General features: G+C 35.3%; 1 protein-coding gene across 3 annotated transcripts in view; it reads right to left on the reverse strand.

Annotated features, from left to right (window-relative positions):
* LOC123681764 overlaps positions 1-13,295 on the reverse strand; it is a 45,986-nt gene that overhangs the window by 18,667 nt on the left and 14,024 nt on the right. For 2 of the 3 annotated variants that reach the window (XM_045620044.1, XM_045620045.1), the window contains exon 2: positions 5,305-5,577. The gene's annotated coding sequence lies outside the window, so the exon portion shown is untranslated. Of the gene's footprint in view, positions 1-5,304; positions 5,578-6,356; positions 6,424-13,295 lie in introns of those variants that run through there. The other variant, XM_045620046.1, reaches the window with a different exon arrangement.

Here is a 13,295-nt window from a genome sequence, read left to right on the forward strand (position 1 = left end):
TTGACGTGAAACAACCGATGACACTAGGAGAGCAGAAGTTGCCAAACCTTGGATTTCAGCAGGTAAATACAGAAAATAATAAATATTGTGCTTATTATTTGTTGATTATTGTTATTATTATTAAATTCGACAATTTTGAATTCAAGAAACAGAGGGTGTAGCAAATAATATGAAATTGTTACCTATTCTCAACTCCGTCATTGTTAGTGAAATATCCAGTATCTTTTTCCTATATTCTTCTTGAATTTTATCTGGTTCTAGTTGAGCGATCAACTTGACATTCTACATAAAGCTTGAAATTGTTGTTTTACATCTTAACGCAATATTCATCTTCATCGAATACTTGGTATTGACATTATAAGGAGTATCCACCAAATTTAGTGAAAATTCTTGATGTGGCAATCTCGAAGGTAGTTTTCATCAATTATGCACGTTAATTCATGAACAAATAAGATCCAAGTTGATTACAAATTGATAGGAGCTCTGGGTGTTGATATTCTCACCGAAATATGTTCTACATCGATTTCAGATAGAACACATTAGTAGAGGAGACACCAAGGCATTAGGAACTTCGGAAATTCATGTTTAATCACATAACTTCGGGCAATTAGAGCTTGTACGTTTGCTATATGTAATTTGAAATTACTGGGAGCGACTACATAACTACCAAAGTCAAACCGAAACTATTCTGATATAAACAAGAAAAACCTAATTAGGAATCCATAATAGTCCTATATCACATCCATATTGACAAACAGTTCACTTTAACTTTCGGGATATCGAAGGAGATTATATATTTATTTTAGCAATGGTATGACGTCACTGATGACGATTCTAAAATGTTTCCACCTTGAAAACGCACATAGAACCGGGCACTTTATGAAGTTTGTATTGTCGACTCTTAGTTAAGTTCCTCATACATTTATTATTGATTAGTTATAGTTCTAATTTTTCAAGAATTTGAATGAATCGTAGTTGAGATTTCTCAGAAATACCCCTATTAATATAGATAATAAAATACTATCTGTGATTCAACTTGATTATCATAATTTTGTGCATTTATTAGAAACGTCATTTTCATTTCCATTTGAAATTAATGTATTCCCCATTCCTATGTCACTTTGAGGCAAACCATAAAACAGAATATGGCTGGCTGGATTATAAAGTGAGCACACTCGTTTGAGCGAAAACAGTTTGTAATAATATGCAAAATGTGATCTACTGCAAATTCAAGCTCATTATTGCTGGATTCGTTCATGTAAATGAATATAATTATATAATTCATTGAACCCCTATTTTCACATTGATAGAGTTCCACGTTATTTCGTTGGTGTAAACATCGAAAGCACAGGAGTGCATTAGCCCATAGTGAAATCGTTGAATGCTTATATCTTTTTACCTAAGTCGAATCTGATAAAATGGTAAATGAAAAGTATTTGTTTGACGAGAGGAAGTTATAGTTAAATTTTAAGTACAAATTTACATCCTCTATAGTATGATTACAATGTTGCCCCCTCATACATTGTCTGGCAGAGGGTTTCCACTATGCAAATTGTCTCTCAATTGAGATAACAACTCGTGATAGTAGCCCAAGTAAAATATATGAATTTCAACTCTTATATACTAAATTCTTCCTAATTGAACATATTGGAGACATAGCATACAGAAACTTTCATGTTTCAATACAGGGTTTTCCAATAAAAGGTTTCAATTTGAATACCCCGGTATCTAGGCAGCTGTCAATTTTGAACCTGTCATATTTTGACAATTGACCAATAAAAACTAGGCCATAACTAAAAATGGAACGATACATTCATTGAAATTTTTAAAATACACTAGGAAATTATGCAGTCTCAATTCGTAAAACTCGGTGGAAAAATTTGAGCTGTTGGGACAAGTTAGTGATGTAAAGATTCGAAACCGTGTGCGACATTCAAAACCACTGAGAATATAGCTGCTGTAGCTAGAATCGTTGATGGAAACCCAGGTTTGTCGAGTCCTCGTAGATCTTGGGAATAAGGCTATGACTTATGATTTTTCATGGCCGGAATTCGAAGATATTGATGTGAACGAAGATTATTTTCAACAAGACGCACTACATACATCACAAACAACGAAACAATCGTAGGTTTGCGAGAAAAGTTTCCTCGGATAGGTGATCACAATTGGTCGTCGAGATCTTGTGATTTAACACCTTTAGACTTTTTTTTTTGAGTTATGGAGGACAAACAGCCACGAATGTGCGAATTGGTCATGGGTTTTCATGAAAAGGATATGGTGCTGCAATTTGGTTGATTTTTTCCAACGTTAATGCCATACCTTCCTCTTTGCAATAAAATAAAATCTTGAAATATACCCGTTTTTTTGCATATCAAAATAAAAACCTCTTATTGGAAAATCCTTAACAAATGTACATAATTTGGTAAGGATTTTCCAACAGGTTAGGCATCCAGGGCTCTCAGACAAAATCAATTGGGTTTTTAAATTTTGATGGTTTGTTTTACAGAACTTTTATTGAGGCAGTTGTTCATTTAGGTGTTTAGTTTGGCATTCAGTCGATCGGTCTTTGAAATTTGTTTGAGTGCCACAGATAGTTCAATCTATGAGAATTACAGGAGTAATGAGAGTTTGTAAAAACCCTATTTTTCATTCAGAACAAAAATCATAATACTACGAGTTTAGATGCAGAATATGAAGGCAAGTTTCAACCGAATCAAGACAATGGAAGTTGCACCAACCAAGGTAAACTATAAACATTTTCATTTGATGAAGTGCAAACTCAAATCAAGTGCCGCGAACTATCTAGAATTCCTGAGACGTATCTTGCCTTCAGCATCTCCGCATCGCATGTAGGAGATTCACTCATCTCTGTTTAAATGCGACACTCTGAGTAATTTAGGCAGCCGACTGCGATTTCGATTTGTTACATGTAGAGGGCGCAGCGTTACACCTGTTGAATATTTATCCGCTCCTGAGCAAACTAAGAAGCGACAGCAGGCTGGGAGAACGTCTCTAGACGTACTAGATTTATCGCCAAACTGAAAGCTCTGTTCGTATTTATATAAGGGGAAAAATTGCAGGTAGCGTTTTACTTTACTCGTGCATCATTTGTCTTGCAGGTCCTACCGTGGTTTTGAACATGATTGATGGTATGTGAGAAGATGGGGAGTGTTTATGCTATTAGGCTTTTGTTTATCCAGGAGATTGAGGGTGAGATCGCGGATTTTCTGGAGTGATGATACATTGTTGCTGAATACGCGGGAGATTATTTGGAGAGCAGTTTAATTCTTCTGTTATATTACGTGTAGTGAAAGGAAATCCATTATTTTTCCGATATGAATCTTTCGGTGTAAAAGTCCGATAGGGTTCCACTAGATGGCGTTAGAAAGATGAGATTGCGTACTACAAAAACTTTCCTGACAGTTTTGTGGTTAAATGACTTAGTTTAGTTTTATCTCAAAGATAGACACTTGCAAAGAGAAACTAGAAGATGAAGGCGAAAATGCAAGCCAGGTGGCTGAAAATGTAAAAGTTTTATGGTTCTAATATTGAAATCCATTATTTTTGCAATAGATGGCTTTAGTTATCTGTATCTCGCGTTATATAAGTCCGATCCACTAGAAGACGTTAGAAAAATGAGGTTTCGTACTACAAAAACTTTTCTGACAGTTTTGTGATAAGTTAACCCAATTCAGTTTAACCGCGCCAAACATGGATCCTAGCAAAGAGAAAATACGCTATATTTCACAGTTTTTCTTCGACAAAGGCAAAAATGCGAGCCAGGCGGCTGAAAATGATCCTAATATTGTTATAGCCAATCACACGCAATTTTGCTTTAGTCGATTCTGTTCCGTTCATTTCGATGTTGAAGATGCAACACGCACTGAAAGGCCAATTGTGGAATATGTCGATTGAATCGGGGACATTATCGAGTCCGACCATCATGTGAGCACTGTGTCAATTGCCTAAAAGCTGAAGATTGCACATAAAACCCTTTGGAACCATTTGCATAAGGGTACTCTCAAGAAGAAGCTCGATGTATGGGTACACACGAGTTAGCGCAAAAAACCTCATGGACCAAATTTCCATCTGCGAATCGCGAAAACATGAAATGTGGATCACTTACGGCAACGTCAAGTAAAAACGGTCGTGGGCACTACAGGGATATGAAAACCGTTATAGATTCAGGGTGGCTTAAATTACAAAAAAATTGCGTTATTTAGGGATTAGTGTGTTGGTGTTAACAAATCCAAAATAACTTTGTTTACAGTTGTAATGTGAAACCATCAGTTGAATTTTTAAATTATGTAGAGCAATTTCCACAGACATTGCTAGTTGTAGGCTAGGTAGAGTGTTGGTATCAGCATAATTATCTAATTGATAGGACGTTACTTATCAAACAGTATAAAGGTTTTTACATAAATTAAGTAATGGTTTCACTTAACAACTGAACGAAGTAAGTTATTTGATAATTCTGGCACCAGTCTACTACACAAAAATAAAAAGGTTTAATTTGCTCATCTAGACTTGTTATTTTTGTAGAGTGTGATACATTGTTGGAATTCGTTATTTTATTTTTATCACCTCATAAGGAAAACCAATATGGCATCCATAAGAAAAAACTTCACTATCGCGTCTCTGGAACAAGGAAAAACAGAAAAAATCTGACGACACCATTAGAATCTCTATATTGGATGATGGCTACAAACCGAATTTCGTGAAGTTATCTACAGAAACAAATGAGTTATACAGAAGAAAAAATCTCGATTTTCAGTTTTTTCGAGATATCTCGGCAACCATTGGAGATATTTTGGATCTGTCAATACCAACGCATTAATCCCTAAATGATGCAACTTTTTTGTAATCTAAGCCACCCTGTATCTCTAACGGTTTTCGATATCCCTGTAGTGCCCCTCTAAATTGTTCTGATCCTGTATAATCAAAAATATTGGTTATTCGTGATTTGTATCATATGCGTTAATATGATTAGTTGAAATTTTTTGGGGGGAATAGTCACTAGTATTACGAAAGAAAAAAAATCTCATTTAGTTAAGGAAGTTCGTAAAAAAAAATTACCCAAAATTTTCCCACACGATTTTTTTCTTAATTTCGTTCCCCCATCTGAATTCCCCCTAAAACAAAAAAGCCACAGGGCGTGCACCCTATTCGTCCATCTTTGCACTCGTAAAATGCCCTGACTTTTCAGCACAGAAGCTACCCGCATCTGGGTTAATGGACAATAAAACGCAAAGAAAACAAGCACTTAGAAAGAACAACAGACAGAGACAGGACGGGCCTTATTACCTTAGTGTGTGTGTTTTTCTTCTCCTTGGGCTTCGCGGGGGCAGAAGGTCAGGAAAATCACATCGTCAGCCCCTTATCGATTCGGCCAGAGGTACCGATGAATTGGTTCCAGGCTAATTTAAATTTGGTGGCAGGGCATAATTGTCAATTTCCTCTCCGTATAACTTCCACGAATTTTCCGGAGGGGATGAAGTTTTTCTTCTCTCTTGTGAGGTCTCGATCCAGACGTGGAGCGGTTTTGGTCTTTGTATATAGGTTAGGTTCGGTGATTGTCTGCAAGTGAAAAGTGGGGGATTAATTATAAAGTTTTTTCGGGATCACATCAGTGAAAATAATATTAAAATTGAGTTGTAGTAACCACATTTCAATCCACGGAAGCGTTAAAATTCGTTTCCCAATGATGTTGTCATCTTCAGAAATAAAAAGTTAATCATACGACATATTTTCAAAACCCAATTTAATATTAACTAGAGTAATAAACATAGATAGAGGGAGCATATGTCATTTTCAGTTATCAAATTTTGTCCCCAACATGAACTATCAAATTTGACATGAAGCGAGCGGAAATGAACACAGATCAGTGATACGATATTTCACTCAATTCGCGAGTTTCTCCACAAAAAACGCACTTCTTATGTCCCAAAGTGAATCAACGTTTCATATTAACTCAAAATATATTGAAATAAATACCTAAATATATCAGAAATTCCGAAAACAAACTTCAAGCGCGCCAAACGACGTGAAACAACTGATGACACTAGGAGAGCAAAAGTTGCCAAACCTTGGATTTCAGCAGGTAGATACAGAAAATTATAAATATTCTGCTTATTACAATTTCGTCAAACAGGAGAAATATTGGATTACAAATATTAAAACTTGCTTATTTAATCGGGAATCACTCATATAAATATATTAAATTAAATATGTATATAAAATGGGTATACTTCCTCTTTCTATGTTTATTACTCTATTAATATTACTTTTTTCATGCTAGATGAATTGTCCTTCAAGCTATTTTGACACATAAGAAAATGTCAGAGCAAATCAGTCACCTTATTTCAATTATACGTAATATTGTCAATCCTTCGTTCAGATTTACTTTATCAGCTATTTTGCAGGTGGTATCTAGAATATCACCGCATTCTACCATAGATGAGATAATTTTATGAATAACCCAAAGTGTTGTTTTCTAGTAGGTCCATAAGATACATCGAATGAAGGTGATCATCCCCCAGTTGTGATCCAAAACTCTAAGCAATTTTTTTTTCTCGAGAATATATGGACATACCATGACTACACTGAAGAATTTCAAGTAATGCACTACACAACTCTTCATGGAGTTAGATGCAATTCATTTAATTGATATAATAATGTTACATCCTGTAGTTGCCAGAGTTATTCAATAAATGTATTTATTTATTAGTCCTTGAGAACGCAATCAGGTTGATCACCTGATTTGCATGATTGCCTGTGCCTGATTGTTTCAAAACAAGACAACAGCTTGATTATCTGTAGTCTTGCTTTCAACCATTCATCTTGTAAATAAATAAGGTGTACAACTCTGCTTCCGCCGTTTTGCAATAAATGGCTTGCTTTGCTGTAAGTGGTAGTTGAAATAATTAGATCGTAGATGTCATAACATAACGCCATCGAAATATTAGTCGATTTGTGTCTGCATCATAAAGTTAGTCTCGATTAAATATGTCAGCTTACGAAGCAAATTCCCATCATTTGCGGTAGGTTTTAATTTTCTGCTTTAATATGGAGAAATCTACGGCTGAGGCTCATCGAATGCTCTCAAATACCTATGGTGAGGCCACTATTAGTGAAAGAACGTGCGGAGAGTGAATTCAACGCATCAAGACGGTGATGTTGACGTCGAAGACCAGCATAGCATGGCGGTGGAAGTGAGAAGGTTTTCGAAGATGCTGAATTGAAGACATTAATTGAACAAGACTCGTGTCAAATGCAACAAGAATTGGCAGGATCATTGGGAGTGACGTAACAAGCCATTTCAAAACGCCTGAAAGTCATGCGAATGATTCAAATATAAGGAAATTGGGTGCCTTACGAATTGAAGCCGAGAGATGTTGAACGGTGTTTGTTTGCTTGTGAACAGCTGCCTGCTAGGCAAATACGGAAGGGATTTCTGCATCGCATTGTGAATAGATACGAAAAATGGGTTCATTACGATAATCCCAAGCGTAGAAAATCATGAAATATCCCGGCCATGCTTCTACGTCGACGGTCAAACCAAATATTCACGATTCCAAGGTTATGCTCAGTATTTGATTCGACCAGCTCGGCGTAGTTTATTATGAGTTGTTAAAACCGAATGAAACAATCACAGGCGATCGTTATCGAATGCAACTAATGCGTTTGAGCCGAGAGACAAGATAAAGTGATTTTACAGCATGACAATGCTCGACTCCATGTTGCGAATGTGGTCAAGACATACTTGGAAACGTTGAAATGGGAAGTCCTACCCCACCCGCCGTATTCTCCAGACGTTGCTTCCTCAAACTATCACTTGTTTCGTTCAATGGCACACGGCCTGTCTGACCAGCATTTCCGGTCTTATGAAGAAGTAAAAATTTGGATCACTTCGTGGATCGCTTCAAAAGATGATCAGTTTTTTCAACGCGGGATTCGTACGCTTCCCAAAAGATGGGAGAAAGTAGTGGCTAGCGATGGAGAATACTTTGAATCATAAATGTATAACCAGTTTTTTACAATAAAGCCTCGAAATTCGGAAAAAAACAGCGTAAGCGAAGTTGTATGCCTATGCACTTTTTTTGAGTTGATCTTTAGCACATAACCTATAATTATATACAGGTTGATTTTTAAAAATGTACATTAAATTCTATAATAGATTCTCAAGGAATTTTTTCAGTTGCCATTTTTCTAGATATCGAAAAAATAGTTTTTTCTTTTTAGCTTAATGAAATGAATTAAAGTTTGAATTTTTCCAAAAACTAAGGGCCAGTAGCACCATTTGCCTAAACATTGATTAAAATTTAAACATTGATTAATTTCTGATTTCTCTTAAGAGTAACAACGTTTAAATGTTTAATCAATGTTCAGGCAAACTGGCCCTGAGAGACAAATGCCGAGTTAAAACCTCGTCCATACGTGAAAATGAACAAAATCTGTATACTCATTTTACCATTAATCATTCTTGAGAGGAACCCAAATGGAACCCAGATTTCCCGCAAGCAGCTTCATTTTCCCCAAGCAAGCACAAATTGTAATAGACTCCAATATTTCATCCCCATTCAATTTCCCTAATTGGTGCAGTCTAATTGAGAATCGGAATACGAAACAATCTCAGAGCGACTGTTGCCGGACAATGATAGCTAAGAAAGAACAGTGGCGTCACAACCCTAACGATCGATTCAGCAGCCATTATCTTTAATGGATGTTCTCCTAGCAACTGACGTTATTTTTGTTTCGCAAATATTTTCATTCCCTTATTATGGCCAATCAAAAATTATGGCGTAGCTGTGTGAATCGAGATTTTCTTTTGTGATGGAGCAATAAAGTATAAACATGTTCGTTATGGCAATAATCATCATTAGGATGAAATGAGAGTTCCTAAAATAGTCGTTTCTTTTTTAATTGAGGTATAACCACCTCCATTTCGAAAATAAGAACTCGGTTAAAACAACGATTGACATCAGGGACGTGATCTTATTAGGTGTTACTTTTATTCTTGAAACGCAGAGAGAAATTTAGAAATCATATTCATTCTACCATCATATTGTGAGACAGAAAAAAAAAACGATTCAAGAGAAACGTTTGGGTGTTTGTTCACCTATTGAATACCAAACTTTACTTTACCGCACAATCAACAACCAATACGGTAGCATCTGTAAAGTAAATCCCACGGCGATCACTTATTTCGATCAATGGCACACGGCCTGTCTGAACACCACTTCCGGTCTTATGAAGAAGTAAAACATTGGATCGATTTGTGGATCGCTTCAAAAGATGACCAGTTTTTTCAACGCGGGATTCATACGCTGCCCGAACCATGGGAGAAAGTAGTGACCAGCGATGGACAATACTTTGAATCATAAATGTTCAACCAGTTTTTTACAATAAAGCCTCGAATTTCGGAAAAAAAACGACGGAAACAAAGTCTATGTCTATGTACATCAGCGAAACATTCACGTTCACAAGCGTATGTAACACCAATAAAAATGTGACAACGATTTCCGATGTCTATAAAATCGGATAAACTAATCTGAACCACCTCGTGGCGCATCAAAAGATCAAACTAAATCACTCGCTTGAGAGATCCGATTCCAATGCAGAACAAACTTTGTTCAGACTGTCGAATCGGATTCCGATATCTTTGTTTTCGTGGAATTCCGAATTTCAATTTAAATCTTCCACAATCCACAATAAATCCTGCTGTCGCTAGAATCTACATTTGTTGATCGATTGGATTTGGCCTGACTCGGACAGATTGTTTTCCATTGGTCACCGTCGGGTTTTGGTCGATCTCTTCCGGAGGTGAGGTCGTGAAATTGGAAGAAAAAGAATTAATCTGACTTTATGGTTCCGCAGTTTGCGAAGGATTCTTGAAGGTGTAGGGAATCTATCGATTCCTTCGAAAATATTCCAAGTCCGAGAACTGAAGAATTCGGTGTTTAAACTTAGGATTATCAAAGCCACACCCCTAAGGGATCTGTAGAAAGGCTTTGCTAACGGTCGAATGGAAAACAGCCTGAATGCCCATAAAACTCGGCATTTCAGGGCGAATAATTCAATTGAGTTCAGACCAGTCTACGAGAAACTACATCTACAACATATGTGCAACACTTGCATCGATAACGAGAAGAGTAAAGATTTTCACATCTGTTCCTAATAGTCGAATTAATAGTAGATATGCAGAATATTTATTATCTTCTGTATCTACCTGCTGAAATCCAAGGTTTGGCAACTTTTGCTCTCCTAGTCGTCCTAGTGTCACCTGTTGAATTCAATTAATCAATTAATTAATTGAATTAGTTCAATATATTGAGTTTATATGAAACTTTAATTCACTATGGTAAATAAGAAGTGCGTTCTTTGTGGAGAAACTCGCGAATTGAGTGAAATATCGTATCACTGGTATGTTTTCATTTCCGCTCGCTTCATGTCAAATTTGATAGTTCATGTTGGGGACAAAATATTCTTACTGAAAATGACAAATACTCCCTCTATATATGTTCATTACTCTGAAGAATTCATTCATGCCATAAAAAAAAATCATCAATGGATGATTTCAAGTACGTTAAACTGAGCTATTATCATGATATCTGCGTAGAACATTCACAAATACTTTTATATGAAGAAATATTAATATAACACTGTTATTAGTTCTTTGAAGGTGTTATAATTGTTTGAAAAGAAGTGCTGTTTTCCTCCCTCAATCTGGTCTAGGTTCAAAATGAAAAGTACTAATGGAAGGTTTCATAAAACTTTTATCGTGGTAATTTGCTCAATCAAATCATTTCCGTTCTTTTTTGACACTTCTATAGATTTCAAACTACAATCTACGAGTTGATCGGTCAATCAAAGTTTTATGAAACACATCGTTAGTCTAACATAAAATTCGTATAGCTCTCGAATGATTCAGTCTTCATCTAACATAAAATATCTAAGCCTTTTATTCATTACTTCCCAATAATTTTTACTGAATAAATTTTGATAAAGCCCCAGATGTATAATTAAATTAAAACTTTCGCTTGAAGCCCAAAAAATTTTGGTTATTTAGGTAAAACTAGCAGAAAAATCGATAAGTTTTTTATGTTTGTATATCAATTATATTTTCAACAACTGTTATATTATACAATATCAACATCATAGAAGTGGTTTTCGTGTAAGTATTTGTACCTGTATCAAGATGGATGAAAACTGAACGTATTTTACTTGTGAATCTCCCGAAATTGTACAACCAAATGCAGCAAAAACATTGAAATCCGTTCATAACAAGACTTACGTAACTTATGAAAAATAACATAATCTCAATTTTGGAGGATGTTCTGCTCACCTAATTCTTTGATCGGAGGCAAAATCTGGGTGAAAGAATATATTTTTACACTTCTTATCAAAGTGCAAACAACTTCGCTACAGTTTATTAATTGTACAGAATCTTTATGAATGACTGTAACATTGAAGTGTCTTTTGAATTATACTTCACCGCTTTTCTCAAATACTGGAAAATATTCTATATGATAAATTTTCGAAATTGACTATTATATATTGTGTATTATGAATTTTGAGAATATATACAGGGTGTTCTTGAATCGAAGGCATCAACGAAGATAACCGATTCCTGGTATAATATTCAGTGCAAAAACCTCTGAGAATGAGTCTGCAAACGCTTCATTTCAGAGACACAGGGTGTTCAAATTTCAGAAAAATGAGAAAAGAAACTTTAGTACTAGTTTTTTTTGTTTTCTTCGAGAAAAAATTTTCGAAAATTTGTCTCGAAATCCTAAGGAAAATCCAAGTTATCATAAAAATGTCACAAAAATATAGGACTACAAAAAAAGCACCCTGTATCACGAAAACCAAGCGTTTGTGTGCCCATGTTTATTGTTCTATTTCAAAGAATCTCTACGTTTGCACCACCCTGTAGATACTCAATATTTCATGCCACCTTGTTAATTTTCCGATATGGAAAAAATGCATTATCTCCATCAGAAAAGCATAATATAGCTTTTAGTACCGAATAGATTAACTTATAATCAAGGGAAAAGAAATGAGAATTGATATGAAGAAATTCAGAGCTCAAAAGTTCTATGCATAAAACATGAGTTGTTATGCTAAAATAAAGAACACTAGAGATGAAATATTCCAACGACTACAGAAATGTTATATTGCAAGTGAAGGAACTTTTTATTACGAGAAAATGGAGCAACGAGTTCAAGAAAGACCGTATCAAAATCTATTATTCTTCTTTGTACTATACCCTTTTTAAAGGTTACATTGGGTGAATTGTGTTTGAAATATTTTTAGAATGAAATGATGAGTATGCAAGATATACAGAGTAAACGAAAAAGTTTTCATTACATGATATGTTTATCCTATTTTAATATATCGCTCTGTATGTACAGAGCTTTATTCACATCTGAACGAGAATTCGGTAATATGTATAATAAATTCTATAGACGATCCTTACGTGAACAAAATTTGTCGGTCACGAATTGAACATTCTGGTAGTAATGCTGAAATAATAACCTTTGTGTGAAATTTCCAACATTTTTTGTTTTTGAGGAGAAACTGTTCCTTTGCACGAAAGGCTTTCATTCGCTTCGAATATCTCATTAGATTGGTATCGCACAAATGCTTTGTACTCGAAGAGAATATGTTCATTTTCTGTGGATCTTATATTAATGAATTATGTACCTTATGAGTTTGTTAATAACCTCGAAGTTCATCTACCTCGATGAAGCCATATTTGGTTGAACAATGAACTCACGTCCACTCTTGCTCGATATTCATGAAACCAATCAATAACCTATTACCTATAGAGCGCCCACAATGTCTGTCATTCTCGAGTTCAGAGTTGGGTGGAAAACCATCGGGTATCTTACAGTAATAAACATAGATAGAGGGAGCATATATCATTTTCAGTAGGCAAATTTTTTCCCCAACATGAACTATCAAATTTGACATGAAGCATGCGTAAATGAAAACATATCTTTGATACAATATTTTTTCTCAATTCGCGAGTTTCTCCACGAAGAAGGCACTTCTTATGTACCATAGTGAATCAGCGTTTCATATTAACTCGAAATATATTGAAGTAAATACCTAAATATATCAGAAATTCAGAAAACAAACATCAAGCACGCCAAACGACGTGAAACAACCGATGACACTAGAAAAGCAAAAGTTGCCAAACCTTGGATTTCAGAAGGTAGATAGAGAAAGTAATAAATAAATTTCGCTTATTATAAATAAGCTAATTAGGAAAAATATCGGATTCCAAATAT

The sequence above is a fragment of the Harmonia axyridis genome, chromosome 6 (genome assembly GCF_914767665.1).
Source record: "Harmonia axyridis chromosome 6, icHarAxyr1.1, whole genome shotgun sequence".
Classification (NCBI taxonomy): domain Eukaryota; kingdom Metazoa; phylum Arthropoda; class Insecta; order Coleoptera; family Coccinellidae; genus Harmonia; species Harmonia axyridis.